General features: G+C 37.7%; 1 long non-coding RNA gene across 2 annotated transcripts; it reads left to right on the top strand.

Annotated features, from left to right (window-relative positions):
- The first annotated feature begins 4609 nt into the window (after positions 1-4609).
- LOC138224139 (uncharacterized) lies at positions 4610-9896 on the top strand. Of its 2 annotated transcripts, XR_011182486.1 has the most exons (4): positions 4610-4664; positions 6184-6294; positions 8952-9201; positions 9606-9896. It is a non-coding gene; the product is annotated as an uncharacterized lncRNA (long non-coding RNA). The 2 variants fall into 2 exon arrangements; XR_011182485.1 differs by lacking the exon at positions 4610-4664 and having other exon boundaries at positions 6149-6294.
- The last annotated feature ends 722 nt before the right edge of the window (positions 9897-10618 follow it).

The raw sequence follows: 10618 nt of genomic DNA, 5'->3' as shown, positions 1-10618 counted from the left end.
CATTGTTTTAAATGTATGCAATACGACGACACTAAAAACAACACTGAAACTTTTCATTGAAATACTGGACGAGATTGTGCATATTCAATGGATTTCTCCTGGTGCTTTTTTTCATCAGTCTTTTGATATTCTTGTTCTCTACTCAGGTGTCTCCTGTTCCTTTGGTGATGTCTGCTGTACACACATGGTATCATACACTTGAGCAAAGTGTGATACCACCGTTTGTTCTTCTCCTAAAATAAAGATGAACATTGACAAAAGTCAGAAGCACTCTTTTCTTTGACAGACGAACAAAACAATGCAAGAATAACCATACTCTCTGTTCCTTACTCATTTCTACCTACCTGTTTGACCACTTTGTCTGCTTCAGTCAGGACAGGGTGCTGGGGCTGACTCTGAGCAATCTGAGAAGAGCTCTCTGTGATCTTCTCCCCTACAGTGGCTACATTGTACTCTGTTTGAAATCCAGGTATCGCCTCCGGTAAGTTCCTCGGTCCTTTTTGGGACTTGAAAGGGTAGAATCATTTTGTGACTACATTTCCTTGTCATGCACTGATATGTTCTGGTTTGTGTTCGATTACTGCAGGCGTTCAAGTACTTTCTTTTTGTTCTAGAATGGCAGTGTTTGAGATGGTAGGAACTTGTCATATTCTCAACTCTGAATGCTCTGTAAACATACTATTTTAGCAATTCTTAGAAATCTGAAAGCAGTGTTACCTGTATCATTTTTTGTCTTGGTAGTAGTATTGCAGCTCCAACATCAGCACTTAAATAATGGTTTGTGATGTTACTTGTCCTTGGAGTTAGTATACTCCTGAGAAGTCAAGAGAAATCTTACGTAAGCATTAATTATGTTTCACTTTTGAAAGCAAAGTACGTGTCAAGTACTTTGAAGGCATTTGTTGATACTTTTAAGCACTTTCGTTGATTATTATTATCCTTCAATTAGTTATTACAAGTCCAACATTCTCTACATGATCTCACTCCATATTCAGAATGTGGGAATACAATTGTTTTAAGGAAATGCCACTGAATAGATAGTAGCTGCACTCTACAAAGATGAATTTGCTAATTAATCAGTCAGGGACACAGCTTATACTTCAGTAGTCTTAGATCATGTAATGATGATTATTGTACTTTATAACTAGCAAAATCCCCATATCCTGTTCATTGCCCCTTTTTCAGTTATGTGGATTGACTTATCCCTGAAGTGGTTAATTCTCACCTTGACATCTCATAGAACAACTGAATCTCTACCAAGGGTGAATGTGTCCTTCCTCTTAATGTCTAAAAGAAAAGGTTAAAATTCATTGAAGCAAAATGCAACAACCCAAAATGTTGGGGAGGTCGTTTCCACAGTTATTTCATATGACAGTGCTTGGAGTGAAACTACATGACCATGGTGAAGAAGAAAAAACACTTTACCTTGTTCCTCCTGACTGATGTCCTTATGCGTGTTTTGCACAGTTGAGCGTTTTGTGTCTTGTCGTCTGTGTAGGCAACAGCCCTCTTCCCTGGGATAGAACTAGATGATATTTAGACACGTTAATTTGACTTCTCCATTGCTCACATTGATGTGGATATGATTATAATGCTCTGTTTTGTGGGCTTCCCAAGAAAACAATAAATCCCTTACTACTTGTTCGAAATGCAGTAGCACAGATCCTAACAAATACAAGAAAGAGAATATCATTCCTGTTTTGAAAAAACTTCACTGGTCACCTGTATTATCTAGGATAAATTTGAAAGTTCTTTTACTTGGTTTTAAAGCTTTAAGCGACCTAGCACGTCTGTACCTTACTGAATGTCTGTCTTCATATGTTCCTATACGTGACCTGAGATCTGCACATACTGGCCTACTGCAAATACCACATGTGAAATGCAGAAAGAGTGGAGAGGCTGCTTTTTGTTTTTATGCTTCTAAATTATGAAACTCACTTCCACTTTTTATTAGGCAGTCAAGCTCGGTACATTGTTTTAAAAAACATTTGAAAATGTTGCTTTTAGTTAAAGTGGTTCTTTGTTCTTTCTATTTCTGTTTTTTTTTTAGTTCTCTTTAATTGTTCTTATTTTATTACGACTTTCCTCATTTTTATTTATTTAATTGACATGTATGTTGCTTTACTGTATTGCTGTATTTTCCTTTACAACTGAAAGTATATCTCTCAATTTTAATATTTTATTTTTACGCTTGGTTTTTAAAGCACCAAAGCACTATTTGTATGAAAGGTGCTCTATAGATAAAGTTTATTATTATTATTTTTAATATTATTATTATACTTTGTTACATTTTTGGTTAGGACAAAGATTCTAGTAGAGGTGGCCTCTTTTACCCCGTTCCAAAAAATTGGAAAACTACCTTCAGAATACACTGACAATGACCATCTACTGTCTCCTCTAACTGTGTATTGTCATCATGCATATCTTGTGTATTATTTATTGTAGTTGGTTTTGTCATTCTGTAAAGAAGCCACCTTTCAAGGCACTATATAAAATAATGTTTGTTATTATTATTTACATTTTTCATCGTTAAATCTGGCGAAGAGTCTTAAGAGAATTTCAAGGAACACGTTGCTCTTACCTTTCCATTCCAAGAAATGCCCTCAGCTCGGATTGCAGAGATTGACCTCTCTGTCTCAAATTCTGAGAAACATAGACTCGATTGAAAATGACCATTTCCTAAGATTCACATAACATCACCAGTCAACATTTGCCACTTGACATCAATAGAAACCATAGAGTACATGACATTTCCAATCAGTTTTCTTTCAAGGTACAATACCAATCGCCTTGCCAGAAGAGTTATACTGGGGTAGATAAATATTACAAATGTCAGATACACGCAGAGTTGTTTGGATTACTATGAAAAGATTGGCAAATATATTTATGTTCATTATATTTCTTGGAGTGACAGAGCTAAAGAGAAAACAATACTTACCTTTATCTCTGCAGACAGGATCGCAAGGGATTCCCTTATACTGGGTTCCTATGTAACAAATAATACATTATTCAAAAAACATGATATTTCTCTGTCCATTGGCAGCATGATTTTTTATCATTACAGTTTTAGTTAGCTTTAATTTTGTAAACCCCAAGTAAACATAGTTTGTGCCTTTCTCTGAACTTTTTGGCATTTCAATTCAGTTGTTTGTAAGCTTATTTTACAGTTGCTAGGTTGATGAAGTTCCTGAACTGTGCAGTATTTCTTTTGGGTTTGGTGCGAATCATATTCTAGCGGTTGGGGGAAAAAAGCACAGGTGCCATCCCACCATTAAACCCTGAAACTTACCTTAGCCGATTCTTCAACTAAACCAGACATGTTAACTAAGTGTTACAGTATGTTTCAAAGTGTGTATTTTAGCAAACACAACTGAAGTTCTGTTGTCTCCTTGGAGACACCTGGAACTGGTGTGATGCTGGTTCTATGACATCATTCGTTCTAAATGTAAATGCAGGTATTGGCACAACATAGTAAATTGATGTAAAGTTATGGATCCATTTATGATTTTCACTCAGTTTGAAAGAGTTCCTGTCGTGTGGTTAAACTTTGTGTTACGGAGGGTTAACTGTGGTTCTGGCTACTAGTTAGGCTTGGTCATTCAGTCATCTGGTTCATGAAATAGGAAGCTAAGAGATCTGTGTTGTAGTTTTACTGTTTGTTTTTGTTCCATAGAATAAGAAATGTTTCATTAATATTAGTAATAGAGTAGCTGTTTCTCTAAACAGTGTGTGTCAGTTTGCACTGCAGGTGTGCCAGGTAGAGACCATTTAAGAACCCAAAAATGTGCTGTCATTTACTGCCGTGGCTAATTTCTGTTAACCTTGTCTCTCACTCACTTTGATGAGCAAAATGTTCATACATAAAGCATACATTTCTGATTGGTCAGAAGAAGCTTCTTAACATATAAGGTATAAAGAAAGTCAGAAAGTTAGGCACTTAGGTCAGCCTTAGGCAGTTAACCAAGACCATAATCCGATAAGAAGCTATTCCCTTTCATGTTGCTAAATCACATGTAGGATACATGAGTTACACCTCCACTTAAGAGACCTTAAAGAGACCTTGGCCAGCCAGGAGTGTAGAAAACCGTAAAACAGTTCTTGAGGACCTAATTGTTAACTCTTAACAGGCAAAGGTTCCTTCAGTCCTATGAGAAATATTTTAGAATTGAACTAAAGTGTGTTTCCGATACAGGAGCATATGTCTGTCAGGGCCTGTTGGAGAGGCCCTGGATGAGAACCCCTGGCTGCAGTTCCACATCCCCCTGAAAGTAAATAGAGCCATAAGCACTGAGCTAAGGACACTGCTCCAGGACATGCTGGCTGTCGATCCTGACCAGCGACCAGAAGCCATCCAGCAGAAGAAGCAAGTCAGGCAAGCCATGGCACGAGAGAAAACATCTTTGTAGTGACTGATAGCAAGATGTCCGTGACCAAGGGCAATTCGTCTGAGTAAAGTCTGATTTCATTTTTATGTCCCGAAAGGCCACTGCCTTTGTGCTGTAGATTTCTGATTTAGACGGGCATTTCTATGGACAACTTTGACTTTTCTGTGGGTCCAATGAAAATAAGTTTTTTAACTTATTCTTTGTTACAGTTTTCGAAAGTTTAAAGTCATTCACTGAGTTGACGATAAAGGAAAAGTTTCATCTTTCACCTCTTGGAAGGTAGGCCGGTCAGAGGTACAATGTATGTCTTCATGTCTTCATCCTCCATGTTTGTAACTACAGGTTTCACAGTGTTGAGCTAAGACACAAAAACACCTACAAATGGCAGTTCCAAATGTATAAACCTGGGCTGAAAAGTGTGTACAGTATATACTCTGTGTAGGTCTGATAAAAGTATTCGAGTCAAAGTGTCATATGGATACAAATTCTCATGATTTTGTATTGTGTGTTTTTTCTCTGTTCTGCTTTATTGAAAGAAATCAGATGCTCTTCCTGAAACTTACCTTAGCTGATTCTTCAGCTAAACCAGACAGACTTCTGAAATTCTTAAATATTATCAAATCTTGTTGGTGCAGAGGTGGTGGAGCCCATTACCAACAGACTCACAGCTGAAATTGCTGTGAAAAGGGCTTCTACCAAATATTAACATGTGGGTGAAAATGTATACAATTGTAATATTTCCTTTTTTCCCTTTGAAAGTATAACATATGTGGTGTGAGAAAGAGGTCCTCATTTAATTGCATGAAACTCTGGCACTGGCACAACAAACTGAACAAAGTTCAAGAGGGTATACGCTTTCTGTAGACACTTTATTTCCTCTTTTTCTATACTCTAAGAAATGATTTGGGAAACCTGTGGGACACTGGAGGTCATTATACATGAGCCTCTTTCTGCACCTTTTAAGCCATTGAAACCTAGTTGCCTTGTTACAAGGTCTAATATTACAATAGGTGTGGTTTCCGTCTCCTAATTTCTGAGAATGATCAAATTGGGGAATAAGTTGTAGGGAATACCACTCTTGCACTTCTAAGAAAAGACTATCTCAAATGAAACTCGCTATAGAAAGACATCTTGTTGAAAAATTCTTTATTTTTTGTCATTTCTAAAGAAAAAACATTCATCAAGTCCTTCACAAATGTTTTGTTTGTGACTTTCTCTGTTGTTCCCTTTCACACTCAACTGAACTATGTGTTATGTCTTGTAAACGTAATCAAACATTTCACTTAGGTGTGTGGGTTAACACAAACCCATATTGTATGAAACATTCAGTTTTTCATTCAAGTTTTTTCTAACAATTGCATCCATGCTAGGACTACAGTAAACAACACTTTTTACTAAAGTAAATCAAATTGTTCATTAAACAAGACACATTGTTTTAAATGTATGCAATACGACGACACTAAAAACAACACTGAAACTTTTCATTGAAATGCTGGACGAGATTGTGCATATTCAATGGATTTCTCCTGGTGCTTTTTTTCATCAGTCTTTTGATATTCTTGTTCTCTACTCAGGTGTCTCCTGTTCCTTTGGTGATGTCTGCTGTACACACATGGTATCATACACTTGAGCAAAGTGTGATACCACCGTTTGTTCTTCTCCTAAAATAAAGATGAACATTGACAAAAGTCAGAAGCACTCTTTTCTTTGACAGACGAACAAAACAATGCAAGAATAACCATACTCTCTGTTCCTTACTCATTTCTACCTACCTGTTTGACCACTTTGTCTGCTTCAGTCAGGACAGGGTGCTGGGGCTGACTCTGAGCAATCTGAGAAGAGCTCTCTGTGATCTTCTCCCCTACAGTGGCTACATTGTACTCTGTTTGAAATCCAGGTATCGCCTCCGGTAAGTTCCTCGGTCCTTTTTGGGACTTGAAAGGGTAGAATCATTTTGTGACTACATTTCCTTGTCATGCACTGATATGTTCTGGTTTGTGTTCGATTACTGCAGGCGTTCAAGTACTTTCTTTTTGTTCTAGAATGGCAGTGTTTGAGATGGTAGGAACTTGTCATATTCTCAACTCTGAATGCTCTGTAAACATACTATTTTAGCAATTCTTAGAAATCTGAAAGCAGTGTTACCTGTATCATTTTTTGTCTTGGTAGTAGTATTGCAGCTCCAACATCAGCACTTAAATAATGGTTTGTGATGTTACTTGTCCTTGGAGTTAGTATACTCCTGAGAAGTCAAGAGAAATCTTACGTAAGCATTAATTATGTTTCACTTTTGAAAGCAAAGTACGTGTCAAGTACTTTGAAGGCATTTGTTAATACTTTTAAGCACTTTCGTTGATTGTTATTATCCTTCAATTAGTTATTACAAGTCCAACATTCTCTACATGATCTCACTCCATATTCAGAATGTGGGAATACAGTTGTTTTAAGGAAATGCCACTGAATAGATAGTAGCTGCATTCTACAAAGATGAATTTGCTAATTAATCAGTCAGGGACACAGCTTATACTTCAGTAGTCTTAGATCATTTAATGATGATTATTGTACTTTATAACTTGCAAAATCCCCATATCCTGTTCATTGCCCCTTTTTCAGTCATGTGGATTGACTTATGCCTGAAGTGGTTAATTCTCACCTTGACATCTCATAGAACAACTGAATCTCTACCAAGGGTGAATGTGTCCTTCCTCTTAATGTCTAAAAGAAAAGGTTAAAATTCATTGAAGCAAAATGCAACAACCCAAAATTTTGGGGAGGTCGTTTCCACAGTTATTTCATATGACAGTGCTTGGAGTGAAACTACATGACCATGGTGAAGAAGTAAAAACACTTTACCCTGTTCCTCCTGACTGATGTCCTTATGCGTGTTTTGCACAGTTGAGCGTTTTGTGTCTTGTCGTCTGTGTTGGCAACAGCCCTCTTCCCTGGGATAGAACTAGATGATATTTAGACACGTTAATTTGACTTCTCCATTGCTCACATTGATGTGGATATGATTTTATTGCTCTGTTTTGTGAGCTTCCCAAGAAAACAATAAATCCCTTACTACTTGTTCGAAATGCAGTAGCACAGATCCTAACAAATACAAGAAAGAGAATATCATTCCTGTTTTGAAAAAACTTCACTGGTCACCTGTATTATCTAGGATAAATTTGAAAGTTCTTTTACTTGGTTTTAAAGCTTTAAGCGACCTAGCACGTCTGTACCTTACTGAATGTCTGTCTTCATATGTTCCTATACGTGACCTGAGATCTGCACATACTGGCCTACTGCAAATACCACATGTGAAATGCAGAAAGAGTGGAGAGGCTGCTTTTTGTTTTTATGCTTCTAAATTATGAAACTCACTTCCACTTTTTATTAGGCAGTCAAGCTCGGTACATTGTTTTAAAAAACATTTGAAAATGTTGCTTTTAGTTAAAGTGGTTCTTTGTTCTTTCTGTTTCTTTTTTTAGTTCTCTTTAATTGTTCTTATTTTATTACGACTTTCCTAATTTGTATTTATTTAATTGACATGTATGTTGCTTTACTGTATTTCTGTATTTTCCTTTACAACTGAAAGTATATCTCTCAATTTTAATATTTTATTTTTACGCTTGGTTTTTAAAGCACCAAAGCACTATTTGTATGAAAGGTGCTCTATAAATAAAGTTTATTATTATTATTTTTAATATTATTATTATACTTTGTTACATTTTTGGTTAGGACAAAGATTCTAGTAGAGGTGGCCTCTTTTACCCCGTTCCAAAAAATTGGAAAACTACCTTCAGAGTACACTGACAATGACCATCTACTGTCTCCTCTAACTGTGTATTGTCATCATGCATATCTTGTGTATTATTTATTGTAGTTGGTTTTGTCATTCTGTAAAGAAGCCACCTTTCAAGGCACTATATAAAATAATGTTTGTTATTATTATTTACATTTTTCATCGTAAAATCTGGCGAAGAGTCTTAAGAGAATATCAATGAACTCTTACCAAAGTTGCTCTTACCTTTCCATTCCAAGAAATGCCCTCAGCTCGGATTGCAGAGATTGACCTCTCTGTCTCAAATTCTGAGAAACATAGACTCGATTGAAAAATGACCATTTCCTAAAATTCACATAACATCACCAGTCAACATTTGCCACTTGACATTGAAGAAAGATGTGAAGACGGGGGTTTGAATTTAATCCTTTCTGTAGGGGGTTTAGACTTCTAAGTCACAAGCAGGGGTTTATGGCAGGAAAGGGGGTTAACTGATAAGGACTGCAGATGCCAGCTAGGAACCCCCCTGGGTGTAATGTTAAACTGACCATTTGCCCAGAACATCGTAAACTGGCCAAATACCATGAACCCCCCTCTTTACCATCAGACCGAGTGACGTCAGAAACGGAGAAGAAAACACTATATAACCCAAAAGTTTGTAACAGTACGGCTAACAATACTTCGGTTTTGTTGTTTCTTGCGGGAAACAAGACTTCGGCTTTATTGTTCCTTGCATGCAATAAACTCATTTGTTTTACTTCATCTCGGGATCAAGAACCTTATTTCTTCTGTTACAACAGTCCCCTACAAGACTGATGTGCCCTACCGCTGAGCAATTTCCATATGAGAATAGCCAGAGTGGAAACCCTCAGCTGGTGCCCTGTGAACTGTGTCACAGGAAGTTTGCTGTAGAGAGGCTGGAGAAACAGCAAGATCTGCAAGAAGCTTCAGAATTCAAAGAGGAAGGTTTTTGACTCTTTCAAGCACAGGGCCAAGGGAACAGAACTGGAGACATACATCCATAAGAAGAAGGTTAGACCGCCAATCGTGGTAAGGGCTATCCTTAAACTCTTTCCAAGCTTCCCTTGTTTTCTCCTAGAGTCAGACTCAGCTTATAAGTCAATGTAAACAATAAATAAGTGTTTTATGAAGAACTCTTCTGAAAAACTGCCGCAAAGGCACATTTGCCAGACAGAATAAATGGGTCTTAGTGACTTCTGAATTCTGTTGTAAAAATCTACATGAGATATCAAGCAAATAGCACTCACGGGAAACAAAACCATAACTAAATTGTACTCTCTACCCAATGACATGAAAGGTAGGCCCAGAAAGCTACGTTATTACTGTATTGATATTTTCTTGCCTTGTGAATGGTTTGCGACCAGACTGTGTACGCAGTGCTAGTCTGGACTTTTTCTGGAAGCTGTTTCATTGGTTTCATTTCCTGTTCCCAGCTGAGAAAGAACAACTGGAGGCAGAAGCACGAGGATTTCATTCGGAGCATCAAATAGGCCAGGGAGGTGCAGCAGGTGATCACGCAAGGAGGGAAGGTTGTGAACCTGCCCCACCCCCCGCGAATCCAAACCCCGACTACGTGCCCTGCCCTCACTGCGGCTGGCGCTTTGCCCCCAGGCCGGCACAGAGGCACATCCCCAAGTGTCAGCACATCAGGAGCCGCCCCCCTCCTCCTCCTCACAGATGAAAACTGATGTGAAGAAGAGTAAAAGAGTCATGATCTTGGCTCACGACTCACGTCCTGCTTTTTCTTTTTAGAAATATATTTAGCACAGTTCATCCGTATGATGATAAAAAAAATGTTACCTTGTTTTAATAAAATGATTTTTTTTTGGTGGACTGGTGTTTGCGTAACTGTGGTTATTTCAGTTTTTTTCCCTTGCGAAAATGTGTGTTGACCGTGAAAATAAATTTCAAGCTGTTCTTATCATTCATACACCTTGACCTCCTAAAAATAATTGTTCAACCTGGAACGTACAATTAGCAGGCAATAGAACTGGTCACATTGGCCTTGGAACCATCAAAAAGTAGTATTCACACATTCTCTGCATCAATTTTCCTTTAAAACAACTGAAAAAGCAAGGTAAAGTGTGATTGATTTTTTTAATGAAAGTTATTTGATTTAATTTATTTAATTTTCATAATATTTGAAATGTGTTGGGATTAATGTGACTCAATATTATCTGCAGCTCTTACACTCCAGGCACCTGTCAAAGTGGAACGCAGTGTCTTTGCCTTACATGGCGCTCAGCTCTTCCTCAATCCCAGCAGAAGCAGCAGCCTCCGGGTCCTGCCTCATGCACAGCTTAAAATGCAACACCGAGTAATACAACAAACAGCAGGGAAAACCATTCACGATCAGACACATCCGTTGATTGCTGGCTCTCAGTAAAGGGACATTGCTGTGGTCCACGCATGAATCTGTTTTCTAAGTGCCTTATCCAATACAGTG

Source organism: Lepisosteus oculatus, chromosome 18 (genome assembly GCF_040954835.1).
Source record: "Lepisosteus oculatus isolate fLepOcu1 chromosome 18, fLepOcu1.hap2, whole genome shotgun sequence".
Lineage (NCBI taxonomy): Eukaryota > Metazoa > Chordata > Actinopteri > Semionotiformes > Lepisosteidae > Lepisosteus > Lepisosteus oculatus.
Note: the sequence above shows the minus strand (reverse complement) of the source record. Positions and strands in the feature narration are given on the sequence as shown.